This window comes from Dreissena polymorpha, chromosome 1 (assembly GCF_020536995.1).
Source record: "Dreissena polymorpha isolate Duluth1 chromosome 1, UMN_Dpol_1.0, whole genome shotgun sequence".
Taxonomy (NCBI): domain Eukaryota; kingdom Metazoa; phylum Mollusca; class Bivalvia; order Myida; family Dreissenidae; genus Dreissena; species Dreissena polymorpha.
In genome coordinates, this window is record NC_068355.1 from 165789014 (window position 1) to 165805691 (window position 16678).

At 35.3% G+C, this 16678-nt stretch overlaps 2 protein-coding genes across 2 annotated transcripts in view; both read right to left on the minus strand.

Annotated features, from left to right (window-relative positions):
- Window positions 1-16678, minus strand: part of LOC127859568 (mucolipin-3-like) — a 297009-nt gene that overhangs the window by 140871 nt on the left and 139460 nt on the right. The gene's annotated exons all lie outside the window — the stretch shown is intronic.
- The window catches only part of LOC127859558 (uncharacterized), a gene marked incomplete in the record, with an annotated part of 282340 nt that overhangs the window by 996 nt on the left and 264666 nt on the right, over window positions 1-16678 (minus strand).

Sequence of the window (16678 nt, forward strand, 5' to 3'; positions counted from 1 at the left end):
TCCTTGTCAGATTTTAAAATCATTTGGCACATGTTGTTCACCATCATTGGACGGTGTGTCGCGCGAAATAATTACGTCGATATCTCAAGGTCAAGGTCACACTTTTTGTTCAAAGGTCAAAAATGGCCATAAATGACTTGTCCGAGCCATAACTAGATGTCTTACGTCAGATTTTAAAATCATTTGGCACATTTGTTCACCATCATGACGGTGTGTCGCGCGAAATAATTACGTCGATATCTCCAAGGTCAAGGTCACACTTTGAGTTCAAAGTTCAAAAATGGCCATAATGAGCTTGTCCTGGCCATAACTATGTCATTCATTGTGAGATTTAAAATCATTGGCACATTTGTTCACCATCATGGGACGGTTGTCCCACGAAAGAATCACGTCAATATCTCCCATGTCAAGGTCGCCACGACTAAAAATAGATTAAAAAAAAAAAAAACTACCAAGGGGGTTAATTTTTTTGGTCATTTCAAAAGTTCAGTTTGAGTTTCTTGCCTTTATCAGATTTTTTTTTCACAATGAAAACCGGGTTTGTGACAATTTGTCCTTGTTAATGTCAATATATTGCTGTAACCCCTAAATATGTCCAGATAAAAGATCAGTGATCTTTGTATGGTGTTCTTTCTCATATAATTGCAACTGAACGTCATTATTATGTATGTCTACTGTACTTTACCATGTATTATGACATCTAATTTCAATTTTAAAAGTGTTGGGCGTTTACTAAGACACAGCGCTATTTTTACTTTCTTTTTTTTAATCCTCCATTTTGGCACCACAAAGACGTTTGTGCTTATTCATGATTGCATAATAAGTGGTAAAGACGTTGTGTGTTTTTCATTGTTCAGAATGCAGTGCGTCACAACCTGAGTTTGCACAAGTGCTTTATGCGGGTGGAGAACGTGAAGGCGCAGTCTGGACCGTGGATGAGGCGGAGTTCTACAAACGACGACCGCAGAAACTCACTGGGTAGGCTTGCTTCATCACGCTGTGACTGAGCCAAGCTTGTTCTGCAAAAACTGGGTTTAATGCATGTGCTCAAAATTGCCTCCTAGATTTGACTGTGCATTTTGCACAGGCTAATCAGGGTCAACACTTTCGCTTTTGTGGTATTTTTCTTTTAAAGGTAGTCTTTTGTAAGCAAAATTCCAGTTAAGGTTGAAAGTGTTGTCCCTGATTAGCTTCTGCAGACTGCACAGGCTTATCTGAGACAACCCTGAAGCAGATGCATTAAGCCTTGTATTCCTAGAATGAGGCTCAAAAAGTCTAACTAAAGATATTGTGAAAGCTTGTGTAAAAACAAAATCCTATTCTTTTTATAACAGACAGCAAAATTTACTTTCTATCAAGTTTCATTGTAGTTCATCTTGTGGATAAAACAGTTAAAGGTGTGTTTTTTTTAACAGTTATGTTTTATAGAGAATGTGTAATTTATTTCTTTGTTATAGCTTCAAAGTTAAGTCCGATGTATAATCTGGTATAGACAAAAAAGCTATTCTATATTTTTGTTGTAAACTTTTTATGATATTGAATTATAAAAAAGTATTTTTGTGTGTCTCAGTTATTAAACAAAATATTTCATATATGACCAACGCCATGCAAACATTGATCTTATGCTTTATGGTGCAAACATAGGTCCTGATCAGCCTGCTCATCCACACCAGTCACCAAATGAGACCTCTAAGCCTTGTGTTACTGTATAGTGGACAGCTTTAATTCCTGGCAAGACTGCACGACTGCGCAGGCTGGTCGGGAGTTGTATTGGCCGCATATAAAATAAGACCCATTTAAGCAGAAAGCAACTGGTATATCTGTATTATATTTCAGAGCTGTTTCCAACAACGTCTCGTTGGAAATGATGGAGGGATTTACAGCGACGCACTTAATGCCAGCATACGGGTAAGATATATCAATGATATAAAAATGTGCCTTGCTCTGTGAAAAGGGGGTTTAATGCCTGTGCATAAAGTGTCGTCTGTGCAATCTTAACAGAAAATAGGAATTCAACAACAACAACAAAACTTGTGTAAATAAGAAACTTAGAAACCAGGCCAGGTTTGTATGATGTTGGGTTCAGAGAGGTTTGACATCAGTATAGTTGTCCCCTACCGGTGAAACCGGAGGGACTTATTGTTTGTGCTCTGTGTGTCCGTCTGTCAGTCAGTCAGTCAGTCTGTGGGTCACACTTTTCTGCATCCTGCGATAAAAGTTCTTATATTTTTTTCATGAAACTTGAAACATGGATAGATGGCAATATTGAGATAATGCACGTTTATTTAATTTTCTTCCTATGTCAAAAATTCTGGTTGCTATGGCAACACTTTTTTTTAAATCTGACAATGGTGGAGTTTCACTGATAGGGGACCATATTGCTTGACAATAGCCATGTTATAAATGATTTTCAATGAAAGTATTATTATATGCTTTATCTTTAAACATGTAGGGAATGACAAATGACATTAACATATGAGCCACATTCTAGTAAAAAATCGTCCCAGATTAGTTCATTCCGGATGGACTGAACTAGACTGGATTTTAGTTTTGAGACAAACTTAAATACAAAAAAATCCATAAAGGCGGGAAGTGTCGTCATGGAATCTGGACTGCAACATGAGGACACTTAACGCACATGCTTTATTCACAATTTTCCAGAACTACTTCAAATATGCAAAATTTGTGAAATACGAGACAACAATGGCTGATTCAATTTTAAAGTTATTTTAATAATCTGCTGACAAAGCTAAAATGGAGAATAATCCCCGTCAGCCCATGGTGATTATGAATAACTCTTTCAGTGCTGGAACCGAATTTTGAAGGCCTTTGCAAACAGTTTGGATCCAGATGAGACGCCACAGAACGTGGCGTCTCATCAGGATCCAAACTGTTTGCTATTCTGATAATATTCTTTGAAAAAATCAAAGAAAATGCTAATGCTAATTTTAAAATTCAGCAGACGACATTTAAGCAGACGACAAAAATTCCCAGCATGCAAAGGGATAAGCAAGTAATGAGTCTTCTGTCCCAGTTTTAGTTGGACTTTGGGTTCCTTTTAACTTTGATCTATGATGAAAGTTCTAGATTTTAAGCAGTTTACTTTGTGTTTTGTACTGTTGTCACCTTACTTTAAGTACAATATATTTCGCCATTAAATAAAGAGCATGCATCTAGTTAACCTGATGATTTGACTCTATAATGTTTACTGCTACATTTTGTAAGCAAAGAATGGCATAATAATGGACGATATATTACAACTGTTTTGACAGATTTATGTTGTTTCTGATTTACTTGCCATTGTTGTGTACTTTTTGTCAGCATTAATTTCAGCCCAAGGTTTGAACTTGTGCATATTAATATGTGCCTTGCACATAGCTTACATCCTGCTTTTTTAAATAACATTTGGAAGACATTTAAGGCTTGTGCAGCTCAAATAAATTCTATTTTGAAAGACAGATGTTTTCTAAATAATGATAATGCAAGAGTCGTGACAGCTTTAACAATTATTGTTTAACGAAATTAAAGTGTTTTTTTGGGGTACATGGAAAAACTTGAACTTGTCATGAAACAGTTATTTGGAATATTGTGATATTTAGCCTATTAAATTAGGAATATTGTGATATTTAGCCTATTAAAATTTGGAAAACATTTTAGCATATGTCTGAAGTCAAAAGTGTCTTCATCAGTATACAGCCTTAGTTGTACATTCGTTATTTAATGCTATCAGGCTTTCCTGCATCAAAACGCAACTTTATTGCCAATGCATTAGCCAAAATTTGTCAAATATGCCATGTCTGTTTTAATTAACCCTTTCCCCCATAAGAAAAAAGGGAAAATGGCTTTTGCAACTAGCAAAAAACCAGAACAGCCTGTGAGTAACTCACAGTCTGTTCAGGTTTTATGCTGTTTGCTGCTCATCAGTATCTAAGGGTTGAAATGAAGCCTTGAAAAACTTTTATCTAGAAAGAAAGGTCTTTAATTAAATGAAACTTTCTGAGGGACTAAAAGTACCTCAAAATACTTATCTAAGAGGTAAAGGTTTAACTTCTTAAACTTAATTAGTTGTGACGGTATCATCATCTAACTTTGTGACACTGTTTGCATGTATAAACTTGACCAAGTTTGATAACGAACCAAAACCACTGGTAGCTCTAATAAATTGTTTCCTTTGAGTTATAAAAAAAAATATACTAAATTACATTTTTGTGCCCAGGGAACTCGAATAGATTGTTTCACATCATCTACAAACTTGTTCATATCTTTGTTGGCCTTAATCTTCGCCAAGTACGATAACCAGCGATGAAGGTTGTTGTTGTTTGCAGGCCGCCATGGAGTCTGGTGGCAGTATGATGGGTCAGCAGATGACCAATGGCTATCTGTCCGAGGGTGTAGAGGACCTCTCAATGAAGAGTTACAACAGCAGCGCCAGCTCTCTAAGCAAGCCAGGATCACCTAACAGGTAGGCTTACAAGAGAAAGGTGAATTGTCTTGCTCCAGTGAGTTAAGTACATTATAGCTCTACTAATGGCACTTATTTAAGTGACCCATTGTCGGTGTTACAGTAAATGTTGCTGGTCGTAACAAAATGTACCATTGAATCCTACCAAAACTCTAATTGTAATGAAGTAGAATTCTATAATTATCACTCTGAAAATCACCTCAGTTGGTCTCTATGAAACTCGGGCATAGAGCATGTGCATTAAGTTGGGTCCCAGATAAGTCAGTGCAGTTTGCGCTCTTAACAAGTTTATCGAATTTTCAGTGAAAACTAAATCTCTTCCTTAAACAAAAATCTAGTCCTTCACAGAAAGGGTTGTGTTTGATTACAGCTTATCTGAGACTACTTGCAACGCACATGCATAAACCCTTCCCCAATAAGAATCAAACTGAAAATTGCTTTTGCAACCAGCGTAAAAACAGAACAGTCGCGAGTAACTCTCAGTCAGTTCAGGTTTTATACTGTTTGCTGCAGTAACAGCAACTAAGGGTTGGAAATGAAATATGTTAAAACTCTAATCTAGTAATAAAGGTATTTAATTAAATTTCGCTTTCTAAGGGACAACAAATGCGTAAAAATACGTATCTAAGTGGTAAAGAGCAAGGCTCGTATTTTCTAGATAGTATACAAATGAATTTTTTTCAGGAAGAGACCTATTACTCGCAGGGGGACATGTTCAGTTACCAAGGAGACGACATGATGGAAGGTGAGGACTCAAACCAGGGACTCGACCTGAGTCCCCAGTCCAGCCGTAGAACCAGCCTAGCTACAACGAGCTCAAGAAGTCCGCAGGCGGAGTCCATGAACGGCGAACCTGGACTGGTCTCTAGCGGGTATCGTTTGGGGGATAGTAGAGAAAGAGTGTGAGCCCAGACTGGTTGCAGGAGGATATCGTCTGGGAGGCGGTGAGAAGAGTAATAAAACTGGACTGGTTTTTGCTGGTGGTTATCATCAGGGGATCAGTGAAAAAAATGGTGATTCTAGACTGGTTGCTGGTATGTACCAGAAGGGGTTGACATGAAAGAGGAGACAAATTATGAAATTGAAAATTCGGAAGAATCTGTTGGACAAAACCAGGCTGAGAAGCTGAAATCTGTGTGCTAAACCGGGTCCAAATAATCAGATAGAGGCTCTGAACATGAAAGTGGACATCAAGGAAGAAAGAGGTGTGAATGGTAGGATGATGGATGATGCATGTGAAAATGTGGTGGAGAATGGAGTTGACAGGACCGGGAGCCGGGAGCTGGGACCCGTTAAATCAGAATGCCAGACTACTGGGGAACAGAATGACTTGACCTTTCTATGGCTTATTGCCATAACAACCAGATACCTGTTGTCTCACATTCATGACCTAGCCAATGAGGATTGTATAGAATCTTAATTAGTTTTTTTCTTTTTGATTTTCATTTTTACTTTTACCCATACTTGTCTCCTAGAGATCTTCATGCTGTCATAGAATATGTCGATATTTTCCAAATGTGCTATCACCATATTAATGTATATATTATTTAGAATGGCATTTTTTGAATGTATGTATGGTTGTTTATCTTAGTTTTATTGTATAATAATATGTGTCTTGTTCTGAGAAAACTGGGCATAATGCATGTGCGTAAGGTGTCGTCCATGATTAGCCTGTGCAGTCAGCACAGGCTAATCAGGGACGACACTTTCCGCTTTAAGTAGATTTTCTGTAAAAAGGGACTTCCTTTAAACGAAAAATACCATTAAAGCGGAAAGTGTCGTCCCTGATTAGCCTGTGCGGACTGCACAGGCTAATCAGGGGACGACACATTACGCACATGCTTTAAACCCCATTTCACAGAGCAAGGCCCATATAGTTTCAAGATTGTGAAATTGTGTGTAAGCAGTTGTTTTGATGAGTTTAGCTTATACAGAATACTGTTAACTAGTACTGGACACAGGTTGTACCATAATAAAAAATCATGTAAGCAGTTATGATACGCTATTTGATTAAGATATATAAATATCTAGTGCCTGGTTTTTATGTGGGATATATAAAACTGTTAGCACTTATTGACGGTTGTAATAATTTATGTGTTAATGAATTGTCAGACTAAAGATTTTTGTTATAGATATTTACTTTTTATTCAAAAAATATTACTTATTCAGTTCAGCTTAAGCCAAACCACTATTTACTGATGGTATTTCATGTTCTCTTTTGGGGAAAAAATCCAATTGACAGAATTTTTAATTGTGTAACCAGTAAATGATAATCTTGAATGAGAAACCACACTATGCATATACCAACCTTGTAATTGTGGATCTTTATATCGGATGACACACTTAACATAGATTCAAGATCTTAATATATGTAGTTACAAATAGAAACTCCTTGATAGGTTTTTAACAAACACCTTCCTATTCAGGCATTTAAATAAAATTTATGTATTCCCAAGTAATCACTGAAGAATAAAGACTTAACAATGTCAAATATAAATTTGTTATGACATTTTAAGATTTTACACTCAATAAATGGTTGGAACAGATTTTGATGAATCAAAGTAAACCCTAGGAATCGTTCACTCACCATGACAAGCGAGCGAGTGGAATTTTACACCCCTGAAATGTAATAAAACATGTTTGTGTGTACTATAAAATTAACTTTTTCTGAATGTGCTTCTTAAATAATGTATGCACACAAGGTTTTTATACCTCTACATGGTTGTCATTTGGACCCGTTACAGATGATATCCATCAGTTGCAGTCTGAGGTATATCAGGCTTTCCTTGTTTTTAGGAACCTTCAATATTTTTATCAAAGGGTACTAACATTCTCTTAGGCTGATCATAAGTATTGGATAAAAAATTGCTTGTTTCATTGGATAACTTTAAACCTGCCTATGTATTATATGATGAACGACTTTTCTACTCTTTGACTGAAAGGTTAATTGTTTGCCTGTTTTGTTGACAGAAAAAAACAATTAAAAACAGGGTACATTTTATTAAAATTATTTTGACATTTTATGCCATCAATTAATTTTGTATTCATTATTTTTAGGTTAAATTGTGTGCAAAAATGGGGAGAAAATTAGTTATTTTGACTGTTTTTTGGAAGTGAAATCAAAATGTGTACAGTTTCATAAGTCTTATGTTTGTTTAGTTATCTGGTACTTATGCTATAGACCATTTGAAACCTTTTTCTAGTAAAACAGTGCATAATGAATATGCGTAAAATGTTGTCCCAGATAAGCCTGTTCAGTCCAGACAGGCTTATCAGGCACATTACTTTCTCTGTTTTTAAATTTTATGTAAATGTGTGTTTAAAGGACATTTATTCTAAACTAAAATCCAGTCTAGGTGGAAAGTGTTTTCCCTGATTAGCCTGTGCATAATGCCCAGCCTGTGCAAAATGCCGAGGCTAATCTGGGACAACACTATTAGTACATATTAGTACATGCAATAAGCTCTTTTTTCAGAGCTTAGCTTGTATGTGTCCATCCTTTGTCACTTATTACTCCATGCTCATTTTAAAAGGGTAAATTTTTGTGTTTTTTATGTTTTTATCATTATTACATGGTTATTACAGTAATTTTTATATCCTTTAAACGTTTTGTTTATTAGAAAATTTTCCTATACACCAAAATAAAGCTGAAGGCTTGTCAATGAAAAACTACATAATTATTCAGGTTTTATTAAAAAAAGGAAAAAGTTACATTTTTAGAAAGAAGACAATCAAAGACACAATATAAACATGTTTTTAGTTTTCATTGAGATATTCTTTACTTGACAATCTTCAGTGCAATGTATGGCAATATTTAAAACACAAATTAAATTAACTTACCAGAAATATTTCAAAGATTTAAATTTGTGTTAAATTTATTGTGTTAATGCAATAAATGTTCATGTTTATCAGACACATGACATAGTTTTCAGTTTGGTTTCTGAATTTTCTAGATGCATACAAGTACCTATTTCATGTATACAAATGACTTATTTAAATAGTGTTTTGAACACTGTATTTTGCATAATACAACATGTAGTGCTTAATTAGTTGGGCATTGTTTTAATTTGTTAGCTCACCTGAGCAAAAACGTGCTCATGGTGAGCTTTGTGATCGCCTTTTGTCTGTCGTCCGTCGTGAGTTGTCCGTTGTGCGACATCAACATTTGCCTTGTTCACTCTCTAGAGGCCACATTTATTGTCCAATCTTCATGAAATTTGGTCAGAAGATTGGTTTTAATGATATCTTGGATGAGTTTGAAAATTGTTACATTTGCTTGAAAAACATGGCTGCCAAGGGGCGGGGCATTTTTCCTTATATGGCTATATATGGCTATAGCAAAATCTTGTTAACACTCTAGTTTTTGTTTTATTATTTGTTCTGACAATGAAGCAAACTATCAATGCAGTTTGTGCCTCTTGTTTTTTTGTTGTTAATGCATACCTGAAAAAAGATTTACTTTCATGTACTGTAGAATCATTTATATTCATGCCCATGAAATTTTGTGTTGTTTTTTTTTTTCTTCAAAAAAAAATGACTTTCTTGGATTTTTTATTAAAAAGAAAACAAATGACGACTTTGCATCAGCCTTTTTTCTATGTTTTTGTGTAGCGTTCTGATAAAACATGGCATAATACATGTGCATAAAGTGTCGTCCCTGATTAGCCTGTGCAATCCGCACAGGCTAATCAGGGACGACACTTTCCGCCAAAATTGGATTATTGCTAAGAAGAGACTTCATTTAAACGAAAAATGTCATAAAAGCGGAAAGTGTTGTCCCTGATTAGCCTGTGCAGATTGCACAGGCTAATCTGGGACGACACTTAACGCACATGCATTATGCCCAGTTTGCTCAGAACTTGACCCATTTGTGTTTAATTTGTTGATTAGTCAACTCTGAAATCAACGAAAATTAAGGTCTATTGAATAAAAATGACTATAGTAATGTATATAAGATTAAAGATACTTTTGCTTGTTGTAACAGAAACTTTAGGCTGCTAATTAAGCAAATTGCACATTAGTTATGTGTATTCTTTTTGCCTGACGAGTTATTGTTCATTACTATTTATTAGGGTAGAGTTTTAGTTTATTCATTACTTTATTTATAATATTGAAAGTCATCCTCCAATCAAAATGTTTGCACAATCATGTTTTGTTATCTGTCTAATATCATTACTTGTTCAGTTAATATTGGCAACAAGTGCTTTTATATTTTGTTTTGGACAATGTTCTTTTTGAATGCTTTTTAAATATTTGGGTTAAAAATAGTGCTTTTTTTTATTGATTTTCTGATCTGGCTTTAGTTGTATGTTTTACATAAATAAATGATTGAACGTTATTCACACATCAATAATCATGTTTGGAGTAAAAGCTTGAAAAATTTGAACTAATGACTGTACTATGTGGCATGAATAGAAGGGAGACAACTTCTAAAAAAACAAGTTTTCATCAAAACTTCTTCACTCCCTTGAACAAATTAATGTCTTATCTACCCCTTGATTGTGTAGTGTTTTTTTCTGATTTCATCACTTACTTTCTGGATGTATTCATTTTCGCCAGTTTTCTTCCACTTTATTGTGTGTTGTCTCATATGCTAACTATTTTACTATTTTCATTTTAATCAGTTTTGTTTTTCATTTCATTTTGTTGTTTCATACAGTTATTAATTTCACTCTACGCATAATCTATTAACAGAATGATTCATTCAGGGACCATTTTTTTAAGCATCTAATGGGCAGTCATTTTCTACCTAATATATGAGCCGTCTGCACAGCTAATCTGGGACAACACTTTCTGCCTATACTGGATTTTGCCAGATCAGGGTAAAGTGTTGTCCCTAATTATCATGTTCAGACAGGCTAATCTTGAACAACACTTTAAGCACATGCAGTAAGCGCCTTTTCCAGAACAAGGCCCATATAAGGAAGACTATATTTACTGTGTCAAAGTCAATATCTTAGATAATATATTTAATAATATTTTGAATCATGTTCGGAATAAACATGTTTAATAAATATATTTAAATAAAACATAAATTGCATGTAGATTTGTTATAATGGTATGAGTTTATCTTTGTTTTACATTTCATAGCACTCTTGTCTAAAAGATAGACACTTTAATCTTTTAGTAGATGTTCAAAGTACTCTAATTTGAGTGATTATTATGTATTTATGAGAACCATTCAAGAAAATGCAACTTTTACAATAGTACTATACATAACAGGGTTACTTTTTTGTTTGCACTCACAATGTGTTTCATTTGTTACTATGTTCTTTGTTTTTCTGTCTCTAGTCAAACAAAATGTGGTTCTTGTTCAATTGTTGCTCATTACCCAAAAAGCCCAAGTTTGTTCAAAGTATTTTTTTTTTCTTCATCTCTATGAAATATTTTTGGTGTTATTTCTTCATTACTTATCATCATATTTTGTGTTTTTGATGTTGTCGGAAATAGAGCCAAAAACAATGTCATTAATGACTCCTTTCATAAATAAAACATCAGAAAATGATATGTATGCTCAGCTTTAATCCAAACACAATGTTGTTACACTTTGAAAATGTATTCAGATCTCAAAGCACAAATGTTTTCTAAAACTAATACTGTAACTAAATAAATCTTATTGAATTTGCATAGGGTCGGAAATCATGTTCTGTTTAGAATTAAGTTTATGTTTATTTCAAACAGTTTAATGGGGTACCGTTAGGCTTTTATTGAAAATATGTATCCAAGTCTTGTTATACTATACATCTTCACTGCTGTCAAGCATGTTGTACGTCTCATTGTTTGTAGTGAACAGTTGAGGTTGGTCAGTTTCTGCTTAAACTGCTTTTCCCTCAAAAGAGACATCCTTTAAGAGGGAAACGCAACAAAAGCGGAAAGTGTCGTCCCTGATATGCCTGTGCATTCTGTGCTTATCAGAGGCAACACTTTATGCACATTAATAAGCCACATTTTCTCAGATAAAGGATTATGATCATTACTTTCCTTAACCAGGGTGTTAACATTCGTACAAAATCATACATATTAGTACATTCATACCTGTGTATTTATTTTGCTGCGCTCCATTTTGCCTCAGACTGTGAAATCACTCATGCTTGAGAGTTACCAATCAGGGTTACATGGTATATGGTCAGGAATCAAAGATTATTTGTTTATGTTTAGGGTTTGTTCATAATGCGCTCAGGTGCACATCTTTATATTGTCTTGTTTACCGTCAGGATTTATTTTGTTAATTGGAAATATGTGAGACCATGACACCATTTTCATATGAATGGATACTTGATAGTAGAATTCATTGTTTACATTGCATGTATATGTACCTATAGAATAAATTAAATGGTTTGTTTGCTGCTTGCACAAGTGTAAGGATGTGTATGACATGTATCATTACCTAACTGAATAGATCTGGTAAAACTGACACTATTTATAAGGCTTTATTTTCAATTCAAGTTCAGATTGTGTAATGAATTAAATAAAAAATATTGTTAAATAGCAGCTAAAAGATTTTAGAGCCGTAAGTATTAATGATAATTACAAAATCCTTATACAATATAAAAGTAGGGTATTATTTGAGCCGCATCATGCTAAAAATAGGTATTATGCCATACACGGCCAGCGTAACTCCAAACAAGCCTGCGCATTGTCGCTGTCTGGTCAGGAGCTTCCATGTGGGCTATAAAGACACGAACAATTTCGTGGTCTCACCAGCATTATTACTCCTGATCAGTGTACTCAGTTGCAGAGGATTATAATTCGCCCTATTGATGCAAAAAGGTACCATGTGCCATTTAATTTTAATGTAACATGGTACCTTTTTGCACCAATGGGGTGATATGGATCTTCACGGCACAGATATGTTATAAGGCCCATCGTGGCATCGGGCCACAGGCACAATGTGGATCATATCGGGAGCTACATGACTTGATTATACCATAAGGCTGATTTTGCAGCTCAATTTTTATCCTCCAATTGTTCTATAAAAGCATTATCATCATTAACTTTGCCTTGTTTTGAATAGGTTTTATTTACTGACATTCTGTTATTGTATGTTTGAGATGAATTGAGAACACTTTTATTGTTGTTACTGTTTTATCAGGATCACTTTATCAGGATAGAAGGTTGTTTAGTGTTTGTTTGCCTATAAGGTATTGCTATAAATATTAACAGGGCAGATTTTGCTGTCATTGGTCAGCTAGTTACTCATGTATGTATTAAACGATTGATGTTTAATCCTGAAATCATAACGTAACATCCCCTTAATGACAATTGCGGAATTAAAGAAATTCCCAGAGAAATGTCTCTTGGTTGTTTTTTATTGTTTTGCAGTTTCACTTGTGTTCCATTGCACAGACAACAAATCGCCAAAAAATGCTACACATGTGTACCGATTACGGTCAAATCTGTTAATGAATTTTTACCTGATTCCTTTTATATGACGAAGTTATTTTATACAATTCCTTGGGGGTCGAGAATTCGTTACAAACATATTGAACCATTGAAAAGTGGCAACGAAGTCCATTTTCATCGCGACTCATCTGGTTATTACAGCCCAGGGTATATAACAGAAACATAAATACATTCGTGAATATCATGATAAGTATGGCACGCGCCTGAACCACAAAAATGAGAAAAACTAAGTTTAAGTTACTTAAACTAGGTTTTTCTCTACTTAAATTCAATTTAAGTTACTTAATTCGAATTAACGCTGCTTAAAATGAATTTAAGTAGTTTTTGTGGTTCCCGCGGCGTTAACGCTAATTAAAACACCGAAAATGCATTAACGGTGCTTAATGGTAATTTTCTTACTTAAGTTGAATTAATTCAACTTAACAAGGATTTTCTCTATCAATTGTACTATTTTCAATTAAGTTGCGTTAAAATAGGTTTTTCTACTTAAAATATGTTTTAGTTACACGAATTCAACTTTAGTAAGGAATTTTACTTAAGTTGTAAAGTCGAATTGTTTTGATTGGTCAGTTAATGATCCGGAAGACCTAAGCCAATCAGAAACTATTAAATTAAATTAAAATATCACCTGGGTAATTTCTGATATGTGTACTTTTTGGGATTGTTTACTTATAAGTTCACTGCCAATACTGAGATACTGGAGACTGTTTTTTTTCCATTTAAATACTAAAATCAAAGCCAAAATTTACATGTATAGAATATAATTAAGTTGGATTCGGTGACACGATATAATCTTTAATTTCTACCTGGGACATATAATATAGTCCCAGTTTCTACATACAAGCTGGTATGACTACTCGTATACAAGACAAGTTATTACTACAGGTAAATGCGATATGACCCGGAAATATATAGACGGGCGGATCGTTTTGATGTTTATTGCATAGTTACTGACTGTCAGCAAAATTTGATGATGAAAGGGTGTTTTGAATGTTATTCCAGACTAAAACAAATTTTAGCTGACTTAAGATTCTAATCCAAATTTATAATATCTGTATTTTTTGCTCGTACCACATGGCAATCTTTTTCTTCCGACCTCGGGCCTGAATTTATTAACAAACCTGACAACCAATCAAAACGCTTGTTTCATATGCTTATTTTCGGACGCGAGTTTGACTTAACGATAATTAATAATTCAACTTAAGTAAAAAATTTATTACTTAAGTAATAATTAAATACAATTAACGATGCGAAAGCACTTAAATTAATTTTAAGCAGCGTTAAATGCAATTTAAGTAACTTAACGGTAATTAAAATCAATTTTTGTTGTTCGGGCGCACTTAACGAGTTAAACTAAGTTTTTCTCTGCTTAATTCATTTTTCTCACATAAATAGAAAATAACTCTTCTTAACTACTTAATGCATTTAGTAGCGTTAATTCGAATTAAGTTACTTAAATTGAGTTTAAGTAGTGAAAAACTAAGTTTAAGTTACTTAAACTTAGTTTTTCTCTTTTTTGTGGTTCAGGCGTGCCATAGTATGATAAGGAATACTGCTTGCATTAGCGCTTATCTACAACGTAAATAGTACAGCGCAGGACTTTACTTGTGTGGGAATACTAGTATTAGACTACGAATGCGCCAGTTGAACATTTGAAAACATTCATAAATGTACAAACAAAGGTTGTCATCATGTCAATCCGTCTTTATTACATATCGGCAACAACCCTTTGCGTCTGACGAAAGATTCTGAGAAAGCGATACAAAAGCTCTTTATAAAAACGTGAAACAGTAAGACGGGCAACGTGCGACCGCTTTTGGCAGTGCGCTTTGAGTTGAGGTAGCTTTGCCAATCGTCCGTCAATCGTCCGTGCTTCTGTCATGCGACTGGAACTTTACGTTAAATGTGGACACTTGGCCAATGCATATTTATTGTGCGGCCAACGTTAGTTGTTTGCACCGACTCCGCAAGACAGCAAATGTATCTTGACATAAAATATATTTTGTTGTTTTCTGACGTAAGCAATTTCTTTTATGGTTCCATTTACGTCAGGTAGATGCTATTATGCTGTTGTTGTTTTTTTAATTGTAAATAGACGAAACTCACAGTATTGAGAACAACTTCCGTTAGTGCGGCGAACTTCAGGTGTATGTTTTCTAGCTGCAGCGCCTTTACGTTTACCACATTAAAGTCGTATGCCTCTGTCATATTACATGTCATATTACACTGCCTACGACAAAGAACAGACGCGCGATTTAGTGAACGCACGACAAACGCATGCGTTTAAAAACAACTTGTATGTCATCATTTAATGTCGTGATGTGCTATCTGGGACATAAGCCCAATACGTAGGCGCAACCGCAGTACTGTTATATATCAAGTAAGCTTCGTTCTGGGGGGAAATTTGACTTTGTCAATGCGCGTAAGGTGTCATCCCAAATAAGCTTGTGCCATCCGCACAGGCTTATCAAGTTCGAAACGTTCCGCTTTAATACAATTTTCGTTTTAAGGAGGTGACTTCTTAACGAAAATTCAATATATGCGGAAAATTTCATCAATGAGTAGTCTGTGCAAACAACACAGGCTAATCTGTGATGACACTTTACGCACATGTATTAAGCACACTTTTCCCAGAACGCGACTCTATCTTTATGGGTCCGATGACAATTAGAGCGACTATCAATATTGAGAATTCCTTCTTGACACGTCTGGTAATCTCAAACTTTACATCACACTAAAATCACTCCCAATGTCAATAGAAAGGAAAGATGACATGCGAAATTGACCCAATCTTCAAATTCCCGTCTAATTCCAGGCTCCCTATCAGATTTACCCCGGGTTTCTCCGGGCACCATATCAGAGTGTCCGGTGTAATACCCGGCGCACACTATCTTCTATACCCGGGGCTGCGGTCAGCTAATCTGAGTAGCGCGTCAAGTGCCCATTACGCCAAGTTGACATCGCCGCGAATTGACTGCCCGCACTTCACCATCGATTAATTTTCATGTGACAATTGTAATCAAATACTGGTATACGATTGTTTACTCGTAAACATACCCTCCTTTATTTAGAATCCGTTACAAAACCAGAAGCAGCGTATCAGCGAAAGTTGGGATGTAGTTAATCTCTATTGATAGCGAGCATGACTCGAGCGCTGTGCTCGGAGGTGCCGAGCGAGGAATGTCAGTATTTTCTCACGGACAGCGAAGTGATAGTGGCATGCAGCCTCTTGAGACAGTTATCCGGGCTGCAGAGAGCGACAGTACGGCGGCGCCAGGCGCTCCGAGCTCCCCGACCTCGCCGTGACTCAGAACGCTTGATGCCGTCATAGACCTAGTAAATATCGTAGATTTATGTTACATGTACATCTAGTTACTGTAATATACATATGATTCTACTACCTATGTGTGTTTAATCAACTGACCCCTTTTTGTTGCTACTTGTTCTATTTCTCATATATCTCTATTACGACATCCATACAGTACAGCTTTACTATAACATGTACTACTTTACTGTTAGAACCACTGCTACTTAACTGAAAAGTATTCTTAATTAACGTAAATTGCAATTATTTTTCAGAGCGGTAACATTAACCCATTTATTCCTTGTGAACTCTCTCATCCTTCTAAATTGGATCAATTTATTTCCAAAATAAGGGACGTCTAGTATATTTACATTTATTTCTATATTTAGAATATTTCTTACAGTAATCCCTTTAGGCAAACAACGCAGACCCTGATGAGACGCCGCATCATGCGGCGTCATATCTGGGTCTACGCTGTTTTCCAATGCCTTTTTTCTAGACACTAGGCA